This window comes from Mobula hypostoma, chromosome 17 (assembly GCF_963921235.1).
Source record: "Mobula hypostoma chromosome 17, sMobHyp1.1, whole genome shotgun sequence".
Lineage (NCBI taxonomy): Eukaryota > Metazoa > Chordata > Chondrichthyes > Myliobatiformes > Myliobatidae > Mobula > Mobula hypostoma.
The window spans coordinates 20,605,832-20,620,723 of NC_086113.1; the positions used below are offsets into that span (position 1 = coordinate 20,605,832).

General features: G+C 41.1%; 1 protein-coding gene across 5 annotated transcripts in view; it reads left to right on the plus strand.

The window, feature by feature from the left end:
- Nucleotides 1–14,892, plus strand: part of cpne4b (copine IVb) — a 371,281-nt gene that overhangs the window by 16,902 nt on the left and 339,487 nt on the right. The window contains exon 1 of one of the 5 annotated variants that reach the window (XM_063069637.1): nt 14,663–14,885. The exons of the other annotated variants lie outside the window; for them this stretch is intronic. The gene's annotated coding sequence lies outside the window, so the exon portion shown is untranslated. Of the gene's footprint in view, nt 1–14,662; nt 14,886–14,892 lie in introns of those variants that run through there. 5 annotated transcript variants of the gene reach the window in all.

Genomic DNA, 14,892 nt, shown 5'->3' on the forward strand with positions numbered 1-14,892 from the left:
AGGCCATCACCAAGAAGTAGAAAAAATGAACATAAGGAAAAGATAACTAACTTAAGGAAATAAATTATTGCGAGATATTCTGAGTGTTTATTGGTGTCACGCACTAATTGATGAGTCACAGCAAACCAATAGAACTAAATAGAATAGAATAACCTGAACTGAAATATTAAAGACATCCATCATTACAGGGTGATGTTGGAAAAAAATTTGAATGCACTATCTGAGGTGAGAATTTCTTAACCATTATTTTAATATGCCTATGGGTTTATATTTGAAGTATCAATGTGCCCACTGTAAAATTGGAAACAGATTGATTTTAAAGTTCCTGAATCAGTTTGTAGGTGTTCATGTATTTTTTACACGTCTTCATTGCTATGTTAGCTGGGAGTTCAATGAAGCACTAATAAAAGAACCCAGTTGTTTACCTGCATTATTTTGACCAATGGCATGGAATTGATATAATCCATGGTGTAAAGCAGTGTGCAAGCGAAATACACTGCAAAAAATCTGATCATCTTGCACTTTGATCTAACAAAGTGCAAGTTGGAAACCTGATCCTTTTGTCACTGACAGTTTTCATTTCCTTTGTTCTTTACCTAGCTGCATATTCTAGCACAGAAAGCAATCCTTTAGATTTACAGCTATTCTAAGTGATACTGAACCATCACAATTTGAATGCACTTTTTCCAGAACTGCAATATTTTGTAAGTATTATAACTTCTATTAACCATCTTTCCCTCTACTAATCAGGACAATCTCATCTACAATTTACCTCGGGATCAATAAAGTATGACTATAACTAATGTAAGCAGTTCATTCTGCTGCATTATCAATACTCCATGGGATAAGGTTTTAGAAATAGATTTTTGGTGTGATTTTCGAATGGGATCTGAATGTATGTTCATTTGCTTGCTGATCTGATGCAACTGTGCTACTGGGTAAATACGTAATCACCTTGCAGTGCCAGCTTTCTTTCAGGATGCTTAATTGAAATCGATAACTTTGCTTAGCAGTCTTCATGTGAATTTGAAACACCAAATCTGATTGTTCATATGGAACCTGCTTTGTCAATGGTCTCTGTGTGCATTGATGTGTGCGTAGTGCGGGTCGCCATAGTGACAAAGGATAGAGACATTTGATATATTGCTGGGCCAAGTCAAGTAGCACATTTAGCTGTGTCACAGATGTAGGACCGATGATTTTTGCTAAGCCTGTTTATGTTTACAAAGAAACTGGTACAACAGCCCAGTCCAGGAATTTACTCAGTGACAGGAAGCCAGTTCTTCCAAGATGCTTCACCTTCACTTTAGCTGAGAGATGACACTGACTTCACATAACTTTAGATAACTTTGTATTAGTTTGCACACTTAAGGCTGGCCAATGATCTCACTGCTGACTTTTGCTAGCTTCCCCTTTGTTCGTCATTGTGAGTTTTACCTTCATTGTACTTCCAAACAAGCTGACCTGTATAAATTCAGCTCAGTCTATGTCATTCTCCCTGTAATAGCTTCATATTGCTCTTAACACCATTCTAAAGATTACAGATCCACAATTAAATTATACATTGTCATATAAAAAGTATTAAGTGACATTGTACATCATTCTATAAAAACTGATTTTTCTACATCCTACACAGCTGACTCTCCCCTTCAGGAACAACTTCATTACACCACCTTCACCTGTTTTTTTTCGTTGCTTTCTTCCAAGCTAGTGAGTTAACCAGTGCATCGACATTGAAGAAATATCAGAACAATCCTTTGAATCAATTAATTCTGATAAGTGGATTTCATTCTAGTGACAATCATAACATCAGTCCCAAAAGAATCTGGGAACGATGCCAGATTTTCTACTCTTCAGATCCCTTCAGCACGAATCATACACACTGTTGCCACTTTATTAGGGACCTCCTGTATCTACTGGAGTGGCCATTGAATGGATGTTTGTGGTCTTCTGCTGCTGTAGCCCATCCACTTCAAGGTTCAAAATGTTGTGTGTTCAGAGATGCTTTTCTGCACACCTCTGTTGTAACTTGTGGTTACTGTCACACCCCCACCCCACCCTCTTCCTCTTCCTCTTGAACCAGTCTGGTCAATCTCCTCTGATTTCTTTCATCAAAAAGGCATTTTCACCATAGAACTGCTGCTCACTGGATTTTTTTTTTAGCTTTTCATACCATTCTCTGTAAACTCTAGAGACTATGCATGAAAGTCCTAGGAGATCAGCAGTTTCAGAGATTCTCAGACTACCAACAATAATTCCACAATCAAAATGTTTGGACTGAACAACAACTGAAGCTTGTGACCATGTCTGTATGCTATTATTCATTGAGTTGCTGCCACATGATTGGCTGATTAGATATTTGCATTAATGAGTAGGAGCACAGCTGTACCTAGTAAAATGGCCACTGGGTACATTTCTTCAAGAGTTCTTTGGCTCTGTAAGAAATGTTGGATTACTAATCACAATCAATCCAGCCTGCTGATCCTTTAGTGTGAGTTGACTTACTGGGCCTATTTTGTGCTGTCTGTATGTAAGTAAGTAAGTAAGTAAAGAAATGAAATAAGGAAATGAAATGAATGAACTCTTGTTGTAGGCTTACAAAATTGAACAGGGTTGCCTGGAATGGTTAACTTGGCAGACTTGGCATGTATGTTGAGGTGAAAATATTTAGTTTGTATATTGAAGCAGTGGTAAATAATATGAGAAGGGAAAGGAGAAGGTAGCATCTTGAGCCCAAAATATGTGACTATGTAAGTATGCAATGTGATGGCCCTCAGCCAGAATCAGATTTGTCATCTCTGACATATGACATGAGGTTGCGACAGCAGCATGTTGCAAAGAAATAAAAATACATAAATTACAAATTAAGTGCAATAAAGAAGGGAAATAACAAAGTAGTGTTCATGGACTGTTAAGAAATCTGATAGCAAAGAGGAAGAAACTATTTGCAAACTATATGCTGTGATGATAAATGTTCAGAGATTAGAAAGATTCCACTGAGCTCAATGTTTACTTTAGTACAAACCATTAGAAATAACTTGAAGGACCCCCAAGCAGATGGGATCATTGATAGGTATCTTCTTTTGTTAAATATCTTTGTGGGGAATCTTCTGTGACTTTTTAAATTGTCCTTGATGTGACAAGTTTGTGTGTAGATTGGTTAATGAACAAATTTAGTTGGCATTGAGTATGCAGGACCAGTAACTTCGATCAAAAGTTCAAAAAAGAATTCAAAGTAAATTTATATCAAAGTACATAAATGTCACCAGATACAACCCTGAGATTCATTTTCTTATAGGCATACTCAATAAATCCATAGAATAATAGCCATAACGGAATTCATGAAAGACTGCACCAACTTGGGCATTCAACCAGTGTGCAAAAGACAACAAACTGCAAGTACAAAAAGAAAGAAATAATAAAAATAAATAATAAATACTGAGAACATGAGGTAAAGAGTTCTTGAAAGGGAGTCCTTTGGTTGTGGGAACATTTCAAGTGAAGTTATCCCCTTTGGTTCAAAAGCCTGATGGTTGAGGGGTAGTAACTGTTCCTGAACCTAGTGAGTCCTGAGGCTCCTGTACTTTCCTGATGGGAGCAGTGAGAAGAGAGTATGTACCCACAGCAAGTAAGTAGTGTTGCTGTAGTCCACAGTCAAGGGGCCCTAGCTAGTCCACACTATTATCATAGCCCAATGGCAAAACCCTGAAGGCCTGTCTTGGACTCGAAGACTCTCTGTCTGACGAGTTGTAGAGAGAAAGGGGCTTGTTCTGTTATTGTTCTTTTGTTGCTTGTCGTGTTCTGTATTGTTCTGCTGAGATTGTAGGCATGCTATGTTGGTGCCGGAATGTGTGGCGACACCTACAGGCTGCCCCCAGCACATGTGTGTTGTTGGTGTGTTGGTTGTTAACACAGATGACACATTTGACTGTGTATTTCATCATGTATGTGACAAGCTCAGAGCAAATTCCTAATAACATTGACTGTTTGCTCATTTCCACAGATGCTGGCTGATCTCCTACGTTCCTCCAGCATTTTGTGTGTTTTTGCTGTCAATTTAGAAGTCACATTTTGACTCTTGATGATTCAAGGCCACAGGAAAATCGGCTTCATGAATTTAAAAGGCAATGGAAAAGGAGGTCTCAGTTTGAAAATTCCTTCAGGAGCCGAGGATATGGATTGTACAATATTCATGCTGCAGCAGAACTCCAGCAATCAGGATTTATTTCTGACCTATGGTGCTGTGTGTGTGGCTTTTGCACCTTTTCCCTGTAACTGCTGCCTCATCCACTCTTGCTCTGTAAAGGTGGTCTCTTTTATGCTTTGTTACAATCATAGTAGGGTGAACCCTGTCCACTTTGTTGCATTTCACACACTACTGCCGCTGATATCTGGAAAAACCTTATCAGAGTAAGTTTGGTTTGACAATGCTCTCTAGCAATGGTAGGTAGCTGAAGTTAATAGGGTAAGTACCTTGGTTTTCTCGTTTCCCAGAGCTGTGCAGGTTGTCAGGTTAACCAGCCACTGTAAATTGTTCCTAGCTTGTCAATGAATGGTAGAACCTGGGGTGATCTGATGGGACCATGGGGAGAGTTCAATCATAAAATGGTTGGCATGGACTTAGTGGGCTGAAGGGCCTTTTGCTATGCTATATAACTCTATGAATTCTAAAAAGAATTAGCAGCAGTTAGACTTTTTGCTAAGATTGATTAACCAATATATTGACCTTCAAGTTGATACTGCTGCAGACAGTTTAGTAAGGAGGCAAGGTTTTTCAGCAAATGGTGGATTCGAAGGCAGAGTCTCAGACCAGACCATGTGCTTCAGAGGACCAAGCTGAGAAGGAAACTAAATAGGCTAGTCAAAATGGCAGGCTGGTGAAGCCAGACTAGAATTGAATGGCTAACACCACCTAAGTCAGATAAAGGACAATAGTTATAAGGAGACAAACACGGTCACACAAAATTCATCCATAGATGGTGAGCAATATCTGCTGCCTACTTCACAAGGCCTTCATGCTCAATCTTTTCCATGCCTACGTACAATCATTTATCAATGAATTCTCAGCCAAAGTACCTGGCCATCAGCATGCACAAGGGTTCTGCCCCTGCACAGAAATAGCCTACAACATCATAATAGGACTGAAGTATTCCAGAGCAAACAGAATGTAGCTTTGCAGTGGTTCACTGATTTTGTTAAACCAAAGTGATTTGTTGAAAAAGTCTTGATTTTTGAAGGCAACAGTTTCTGCAGATGCTGGAAATCCAGAGCAACACACGCAAAATGCTGGAGGAACTCAGTAGGTCAGGCAGCATCAATGGAGGGGAATAAAGAGTTGACATTTTGGGCTCAGAACATTCATCTGGGCTCTTTTGAAGAACTTGTTCAGGTAATTGTGTGAGCTCAGTGAGAACTTGGAATGAAGAAAACGCATGCATTTCACTAAGAGAGCCCTTCAGGACCTTGGCTTGCAAGTTGACATCAATGGGTTAAAATCAGCAAAGGAAGTTGCAGACAAGAACAAAGAAGAGATTGCTGGAAGAATTCAGCAGGTCAGGCAGCATCAGTAGCATAGTGGTTAGCACAATGCTTTACAGTGCAGGCAACACAGGATCAATTCCCTCCATTGCATGTGAGGAGTTGGTACATTCTTCCCATGACCACGTGGACTTTCTCCAAAGATGTACCAATTGGTCATTGTACATTGTCCCATGATTAGGTTAGGATTAAACTGGGGGTTTGCTGGGCAGCGTGGCTCGAAGGGCTGTAAGAGCCTATTCAGTGGTGTATCTCAACAAAAAAAATAAAATCTGTGGAGGTAAAAGGAATAAGTCAACATTTATGATCCAGTGTTGATGCAGAAGTGAAAGGAAAGAGGAAAGCCTGAAGATTGCCATGCATTTCAGTCCTAGGGAGGGATGAGACAGAAGATGGAAAGCAATAGTTGGAACCAGATTGGGGGGGGGTGGGGGACAACGAAGAGGCGAAACCAGGTAGGAGTGGTGAGGGTAATTTGGGAGAGGGGGTGGGACAGGTGAACCAAAAAAAAAGAAGAAAACTGACAGCCAGGTGAATGTAGTGATGAAGAATGCTAGGGGCTGGGTATAGATCAAGGGTGTACAAGATAAATGGCAGAAATGATTAGCGAACTTCATAGTAAGTATGAATAATCGATTAAAAAAAGTAATTATTTTTCTGTTGCAAATTTTATGAATTGGAATGGTCTACTTCTGTTATGAGTATCACTTGGATTCATCTGGAGTCGCCAAAAATTCACAATGTAATTACATCTTGATTGCTGCAGAAATATTGAAAAATTGGGAGTGAATATTGCGGGAGTAATTTCATGTTGAAGTACAGAAGAAGTGTCTCCTGCCCCTATCAAGCTAATCTTAAGAAAATTGGAGGTGACGGCAGTAGGATAGGGTTCTGCAACCAGGGTATATTTGGTTGTAAGTGCTGAGAATATTATAAATAGTCATGAATCCAGGCCAGGATTTTGCATCACTGAATCATAAAGTTGTGTCTGTGTCCAGTGTAGACTTTGAGCAAATCCCAGTAGGTCTGACAAAGAAACAACCTTCTATGAGTTCTGATCCAAAGGGTTCAGAAGATGAGTCAATGGCAACACCTGGAAAGTGACCAAGATGACTCTGAAAACTAGTTACGAGGTTTGATTTGTAGTTCATTACATTTGATCATCGTTAACATAGATAAAAGTAGGATCCTGAAAATATTCCACAGTTCAGGCAGCAATTATCAAAGGATCTATTAAGTTAACTAGCCAATCCTGGAAGAATAGTTAACTGAAATTGTTGAACTCAATGAGTTTTGAGAACTGTAAAGAGCCTTAGTGGAAGATGAATTGCGAGTCCGTGAGCCTGAAGGTATTTAATGTTTAATTTTCTTTGGTTGGTGTTTAAATTTTTCTTCTTTTTAGTTGATTGAATAAAACCATGGCAGCTTTGGAACAGAAATTTGTGAAAATCAAATTAACTTTGAATCCTCTGTACTGAAGATGAAATAATTTTCAGTGTTCTCAAACAGATTTAAGGTTTCAGGCAGTACAATTTGTTTGCAGTTATAATTTTTCTTAAGATGCACTGATGACACTTGGAAGAGATTTGCTCTTTTGCACGCTGTGACATGGGTGGGATGAATGACGAGGTACTGAGTTCGGGGAGTTAGGTGCCATGTCAATGGACAGGACCTTAATAGTTGTGATCTCAGATTTGTTACCCATACCATGTGCTAGTGAGGCTAGAAATAGAAAGATTATACAGTTTAACACATGGTTCAGGAGTTGGTGTAGGAGGGAGCGTTTCAGATCTTTGGATCGTTGGGCTCTATTCCAGGGAGGCTGGGAGCTGCACAAAAGGGATAATTTGCAATAATACCTGGAGGGGGGCTAATATCCTAGTGGGAAGATTTACTAACAACACATTGTGGGGGGTGTTTAAACTAGAATTGCAAGGGATGGGAACCAGAGCGGTAGAACAGATAGTGGAGTGGTTCTGGAGAAAGATGTTTTTAAGCCTACATATAGGGTCAGCAATCAATAGGTTGAATATGGTAGGGCTAATGTTCTAAGCTCCGTAGACTTCAATGCCAGGAGTATTGTAGGAAAGGTGGATGAACTTGGGGCATAGATCAGCATTATGATTATTATTATGATTATGAGGGCATGCAGTCCCCTTTTATTGTCATTTAGTAATGCATGCATTAAGCAATGATAAAAATGTTTTTCCAGAATGATATCACGAAAACACATGATAAACTAACTTTAAAAACTAACAAAAACCATATAATTATAACATATAGTTACAACAGTGCAAAGCAATACTGTAATTTGATAAGAACAGACCATGGCACAGTAAAAGTCTCAGAGTCTCTTGGAAGTCCGATCATCTCACGCAGACAGTAAATCTCCACCGCCGCCAACTTGCCGATGCAGCATCCCGGAAGCATCTGACCACAGTCCGACTCCGAGTCCGTCCGAAAAACTCCGAGCCTCCGACCACCTATTCGACACCGAGCACTGAGCACCATCTCTGCCGAGCGTTTCGACCCCGGCCCCGGCAACAGGCGATATGCAAAGCCGAGGATCTGGGGCCTTCGTCTCCAGAGATTATCGATCGCACAGTAGCAGCGGCGGTGAAGCAGGCTTTTCAGACGTTTCTCCAGGTGTTCCTCCGTGCTTCTCACGGCTGTCTCCATCAAATCGGGATTGTGTACGGCCCCCTAGTTAACACATACGATATCATTCGGAATGGCCGCGCGCGCTGCGTCACGCTGCCATCTTCTCCTCCCTCCTAAAAAGGAAAATTGATGAAGGCAAGGCAGTGGTTGCTGTCTACATGGACTTCAGCAAGGCCTTTGACAAGGTTCTGCATGGGAGGTTGGTCAAGAAGGTTCAGATGCTTGGCATTCCAGATGAGGTAACAAGTTGGATTAGACACTGGCTTTGTAGGAGAAGCTGGAGAGTGGTAGTGTATGCTTGCCTCCTGATTGGAGACCAGTGACTAGTGCTGTGCAGCAGGGATTGGTGCTGGATCTGTAATGTATGGATCTATTTCTTTTGGAGCAATGATCCCCCCCCTTAGCACTACGTATTGATTTGTTATCTGTGCATGCAATGTTATCTATGCATGTTCTCTGTCTCTCTGTCTCTCTGTCTCTCTGTCTCTCTGTCTCTCTGTCTCTCTGTCTCTCTGTCTCTCTGTCTCTCTGTCTCTCTGTCTCTCTGTCTCTCTATACACCAGTTAAAACCATTTCCCGTATGGGTGCTTTTATTTAATATATATGAGGTTGTGCACAGACACAACAAGTTGGCAATAAGTACAAACCTGAATGTCAGAAAACATCACAAACTGCACTGACAGTTGTGGGACGAAACAGCGAGAGTTAAACAGCATGAGAAAGCCAAAGGTCATGTGAGTAACAGCGAAATATGTTCTGAATTTAACATGAAAATAACTTCAGTTGGGGAAGTCGATGAATCTGATAGCACTAATGGATGCTGGGAGTCATATCGAGAGGGTTGAACTGTATTGTAACATGAACAACATGGAGGAGGAAAAGATAGCCCCTGTACTTTATATTAAAAAAAAGACAAAAATCACAACCGAGTGAAAAGTCTTAAACACAAAACTCAGCAAATGTATAAAGTAAAACAGAATCAGACAACATAGAGCCTGACAAAGGTGAACTGTCAAACTTAGAACTGCATGCTACAACTGAAGCAGATCACAAAATCATCTGGATCACAATAGATGTGTTTGGTGTAAAACTGAAACTGGAGCTGGATACAGGGTCAACTTTGTCCATAATTTGACTTTGACTACAACAGACTGTTTTCTAAGATACCATTAGAGAAGACCTCAGTGATGTCAAGGACTTGCACGGGCAAAATAGTGAAACCCAAAGGCAAACTGAAGTAAATGTGATGTATGGATGCCAACCACAACAGTTAGAGCTTTATGTATTGAACAGTGGAGGGCCAGCACTTTTCAGATGTGAATGGTTGAGAAAAATCCAACTAGACTGGCAGTCAATCGAAGCTCTTACTGTGACATCAATTGGCACCGCAGCCCAAATGGTAGCACTAACTAGAGACTGGCACAGCTGCTTAATGCTGATGAGAAGTGTCACGTGACCAGCAACAATGAATATATAATTGAGTCAAGTTTTATAAACAAACATAAACATTTATTAAACTCTGCTCAACAATAGCGAAAAGTATTCAAACGACTAACTTAACCGGAAGCTAAGTGCTGTACGGCAACGCTGGAACAGTTCTTAAAGTGGTAAATTCGAAAACAGTCTTAAAGTGGTAAATTTGAAAGTCAATAAGGAGAGATTTCTCTGGAAACGGATTTCTTCGAAGATGTGACGTTACTGCTGGTTCTCCAAAGGATTCACGACGAAGGAAATAAAACGGCTTAAAGGAACTGACCTTTTCTTGGTGAATGAACACTGCAAAAACCTTCCTGATCTTACAGGAGTTATCTCAGATGCAGGTCATTATTTCTGAACGAGGATTCAATAAGGCCGATCCTGTATTAAATCGCAAATGACACCAACTTTGCTCAATCCTTCAGATTCCCGCACTTTAGTAAGGTCCTCACTCTCCAATACTAGACTGTAAAGGTAAATCAAAGATACCCCAAGCAAAACTGGCAGCAATCAGTGAAACTGCTGGCACAACGATTTTACCTTACAATAGAAAGTAAGGAAACTGCGTCATGAGACAAATATGCGCATACGGAGTAACTGACAAATTAAACAACGAATCAACTGCGTAACAACAGGGGTTTCCCGTTGTATACCTGTTGAGAACATGTCATTACGTGACCTCACACTGGTGGGAAAAATCACATCACCCCACCATCACAAGACCATTATATTATGCTCACAAGATACTCAATCACATCATGGTCATAATACAGTCACAAGATACCCACAAGGTATGTAACAGAAGGTGCTTGAGAAGGGAATAGATAAACAGATCGAAGACTTGGCCAAAGGACGGCAAAAAGTTCAAAATGCACCCCTACAGGCAGTGTTACACCTGTGGGAGTGGCAGTCATCATCGTGGCATAGAGTACAAATTGACTTTGCTGGGCCAGTCATGGACTCCACGTTTCTGATTATAATGGATGCTCATTTGAAGTGGCTGCAGGTTATACTAATGAAGTCAACCACCTCAGCAAAGACTGTCTTTGCTATGAGGATTATCTTCACCAGAAATGGCTTACCAGAACAAATTGTGAGGGACAACGGGCCACAATACTCGTCAGGAAAAATTCCAACTGTTCATGAAGAAAAATGGCATTAGACATTTCAAGTCAGCTCCTCACCACACAGCAATGAATGGGTTAGCTGAAAGGTTTATCCAAACCTTCAAGAGGACCATTAAAGCAATGGATAAAGAGGGCATTTCTCGACAGCACAAGGTGAACAACTTTCTTTATGCATATCGGAACTCTGTTCATGCCTCAACAAATCAAACATCTGCAATGCTGTTCATGAATAGAAATCTGAAATCTCACATCTCCAGACCTCTGGAGGGAAGTACAGAATAAACAGTTCAGTCAGTTGCCAAGTGAAGCAGCAAGGAGCTTCAAGATTGGACAGGAAGTCCTGGCACATGATTACCGAGAAGACAAGTGGACACCTGGTAGGATAACTACAAGAACTGGACCACTGATGTTACAAAGTGGATCTTGGAGATCATACATGGAGACATCATGTGGACCAGATACTGGATACTCTACCAAAAAACACACCTGAGTCAACTGCATCTAACAAGATGGATACATTCCAGTCAATGGGCTTACCTCTCAGTGATCATGTCACTGACAGCAATGTGACACTGGAAACCGAGAAGGTTGTGGTAGACAAGACGCCCACCAAACCTGATGCCACTCCACAGGTCCTGAAAGAAAAAGAACGCCACCCAAAAGATTGAATTTTTAGAACTGTGAAGTTTGTTATGGACTGTTATTGCGAAAGCATGTTTATTATGGTGCATTAATCTAAAGAAGGAGGAAGTGTAATGTAGGAATCTATTTCTTTTAGTGCAATGACTCCTTCCCTCCCTTAGCAGTACATATTGATCTGTTGTCTACGCATGTGCATTGTTCTCTCTCTCACTGTAATGTGAATACACCAGTTGAAGCCATCTCCACATGTGTGCTTTTATTTGATATATATGTAGTTGTGCACAGACACAGGGTCCATTGTTGTTTGTCATCTATATCAACACACTGGATCAGCAAATTTGTGGATGACCTCAAGATTGAGTGTGTAGTTGATAGGGAGGAGGACTATCATAGCTGGCAGCAGGATCTGGCCCAGCTGGAAAAACAGGCTGAAAAATGGCTGCTGGAATTGAGCAGCAAAAAGTGCGAAGTTTTGCACTTTGGTAGGACCAACTAGGGTGGGTCTTACATGGTGAGCGGTAGGGCACTGTGGATTATGATAGAGCAAAAATCTGGGAATACAGATCCATAATTCCTTAAAAGTGGCATCATAGGTAAATAAGGTCATAAAGAAAACTTTTGGCATATTGGCCTTTGTAAATAATGTATTGAGTACAGGAGTTGGAATTCTACGTTGAAGTTGTGCAGGACAACTTTAATGAGGCCTTATTTGGAGCATTGTGTGCAGTTTTGGTCATCCACCTATAGAAAAGATGTAAATAAGACTGAAAGAGTACAGAGAAAATTTACAATGATGCTGCTGGGACTGGAGGACCTGAGTTGTAGGGAAAAGCTGTAGAGGTTTGGGCTTTATACCCTAGAATGTAGAGGATTGAGGGAAGGTTTGATGGAGATGTACAAAACTATGAGTAGTATAGATTGGGTAAGCTGACTTTTTCCACTGAGGTTGCGTGAGAGTACAACTAGAGATCATAGGTTAAGGTTATGTAATGCCCTGGTTAAGATTTTTACTGCTATGCTGTAGGTATTTTATTTTGGTGGTCCTGCAAGAGCAGTCTGTTCAGCTTTCAGCTTGTTTGGGTTTTAGTTGAGATAAGGAGCTTTGCTGTCCAGCTTAGGAAGGTGGTGTCAGCCAATCAGAATGGTAGAAATAGGGGAAGGTTCCAGAGGACGCTTGGCGGAGAGGTCTTTGTTGGCGGGAACTGGGAGAAGACAGGAGGGGATGTGGCTGAGGATCTTATTCATGTTGCACAAGATGCTTTGTGCAGATGAATGTCTTCAAGGAGGAAGGACCAATACTCCTGTGAGAGAGCCCATTTGTTCCAGATGCAGGAAGATGCAGTGTGCACATAGAAAACAATGGCTTTTGGAAGATTTTGGGCTCCATCGTGCACATGTGACTGATTAAGTATAATGGGTCTTTCTGGTTTTTTCTTTCTTTCCATTAATAACTGGTTGCTTAAGTTAATATTCTTAAATATGCTTCCTTATAATTGTATGCAGTGTACGGCCTGTTACTTCTTGCCGATGGGCAATTGCGGGGGGCAGTAAATCAAACAGCATTCACACAAACCTGGGTTTGGGTGGGCAAGACATCCCAACCTCTCAGAGTTGGTGGGATCAAAGTCGTCTACACTGTAGGCGTACGGAGCCCGAGAAAGGTGGGTTTCTCACCGCAGAGTCCTGTGGCAGTTACTGAGGGGCTAACGAGTCGCATTTCCAGAGATGCCTAGTAAAAAGGGGTTTCAGTTAAAAGATGAAATGTTTAAGAGGCTCATGAGGGGGAAGTTCTTCACTCAGAGGGTGGTGAGAGTGTGGAATGAACTGCTAGCGGAAGTGGTGGATACGGTGTCGATTTCAAATTTGGAGAGGTGCATGGATGGGAGGGGTATGGAGAACTATATTCTGGGTGCAGGTCAATGGGATTAGGCAAATTAATGGTTTGGTACAGACTAGATGGCCAAAGGGCCTGTTTCTGTGCTGTTGTTTTCTATGACTCTGTGACGCCCCGAGATGGAAAAAGGCTCACGTTGAATGCAAGTTTGAAAATACCAATTCTGAAATCGATGGTGTCTCTCCAGTGCAGTACTTGGAGACTGCTGCACTGATAGGTGTGTTGAATTTCAGATAAGATGTTATGTCAAAGCCAAGACTACTTTACAAGAATGATGTCGAGGAAGAGGAAGGAATTATCCCCAGAGTCCCAGTCAATATTTACTCCTCACTCAATATTGCTGTAACAGCGTGTGAGAGTGATGTCTGATAAAGCTTGATAAGCAGACATTGGCTTCCATGTAGCCCATGTCACAATAGCAATAATATTTCTGAAATTGTGCAAAAGATTAATATACACTGAATGGCCACTTTCTCAGGTATCTCCCATACCTAATAAAGTGGCCACTGAGTGTATGTTCGTGATCTTGTGCTGCTGTAGCCCATCCACTTCAGGGTTCGATGTGTTGCGCATTTAGAGATGTTTTTCTGCACGCTGCTGTTGTAGCATGTGGGTAATTGAGTTACTGTCGCCTTCCTGTCAGCTTGAACCAGTTTGGCCCTTCTCCTCTGACCTCTCTCATTAACAAGGCATTTTTGTCCTCAGAACTGCAGCTTACTGAATGTGTTCTTTTTTGCACCATTTTCTGTGAACTCCAGAGAACATGAAAATCCCAGGAGATCAGCAGTTTCTAAGATACTCAAACCACTCCGCCTGGCAGCAAAAATCATTCCATTGTCAAGGTCACTTGGATCATATTTCTTCCCTGTTCTGAAGTTTGGTCTGAAAAACAAATGAACCTCTTGACCATGTCTGCATGCTTTTATGCATTGAGTTGCTGCCACATGATTGGCTGATTAGATTGATGAACAGGTGCTTTAACGAGCAGGTGCACCTAATATAGTGGGCATTGAGTTTATATATATTATATGAAAGTCTTTTGTCAGTAATCTTTTGGACTGAAGGCATTTCGGCTTGTACCATCAAAAATTCTTTAGCCTGGTTTATTGTTACGCTGTGCTGATCACAGCTGGGCTAAACAAAGCCATTTGCCAGATCCATGATTACAGTGTAAATACACTTCTAGGCTGCTACAGAGAGGTGGTGATTTCGCAGGCAATCAGAGCAGGATAGAATCACAGTCTAAATTTAGCAGAGACTGAATAAGTAACGTTTCAGAAATGTTCTGCTTTGTACAGTTCTCTTCCATGGGACCGGTTGGAAAATGGTCCTGTGGAATAGACCTTTTTATTTATCATGTTTTGTGCAGACTCTGGGAGTTCTGTGACTGAGGCATTGCCTCATTGGTGCATGCAGCAGTTTTTGAAATGATTGTGCATATCTGTAAAGCACACTCTATATTCCTGAGCATCCTCATAATGGTAGGAGCTCTTGGGTCCTGTGGTGGTCAGCTGGTTATCAAAATGTTGTTCTAAATGTGCAAGAAGGTAAGAA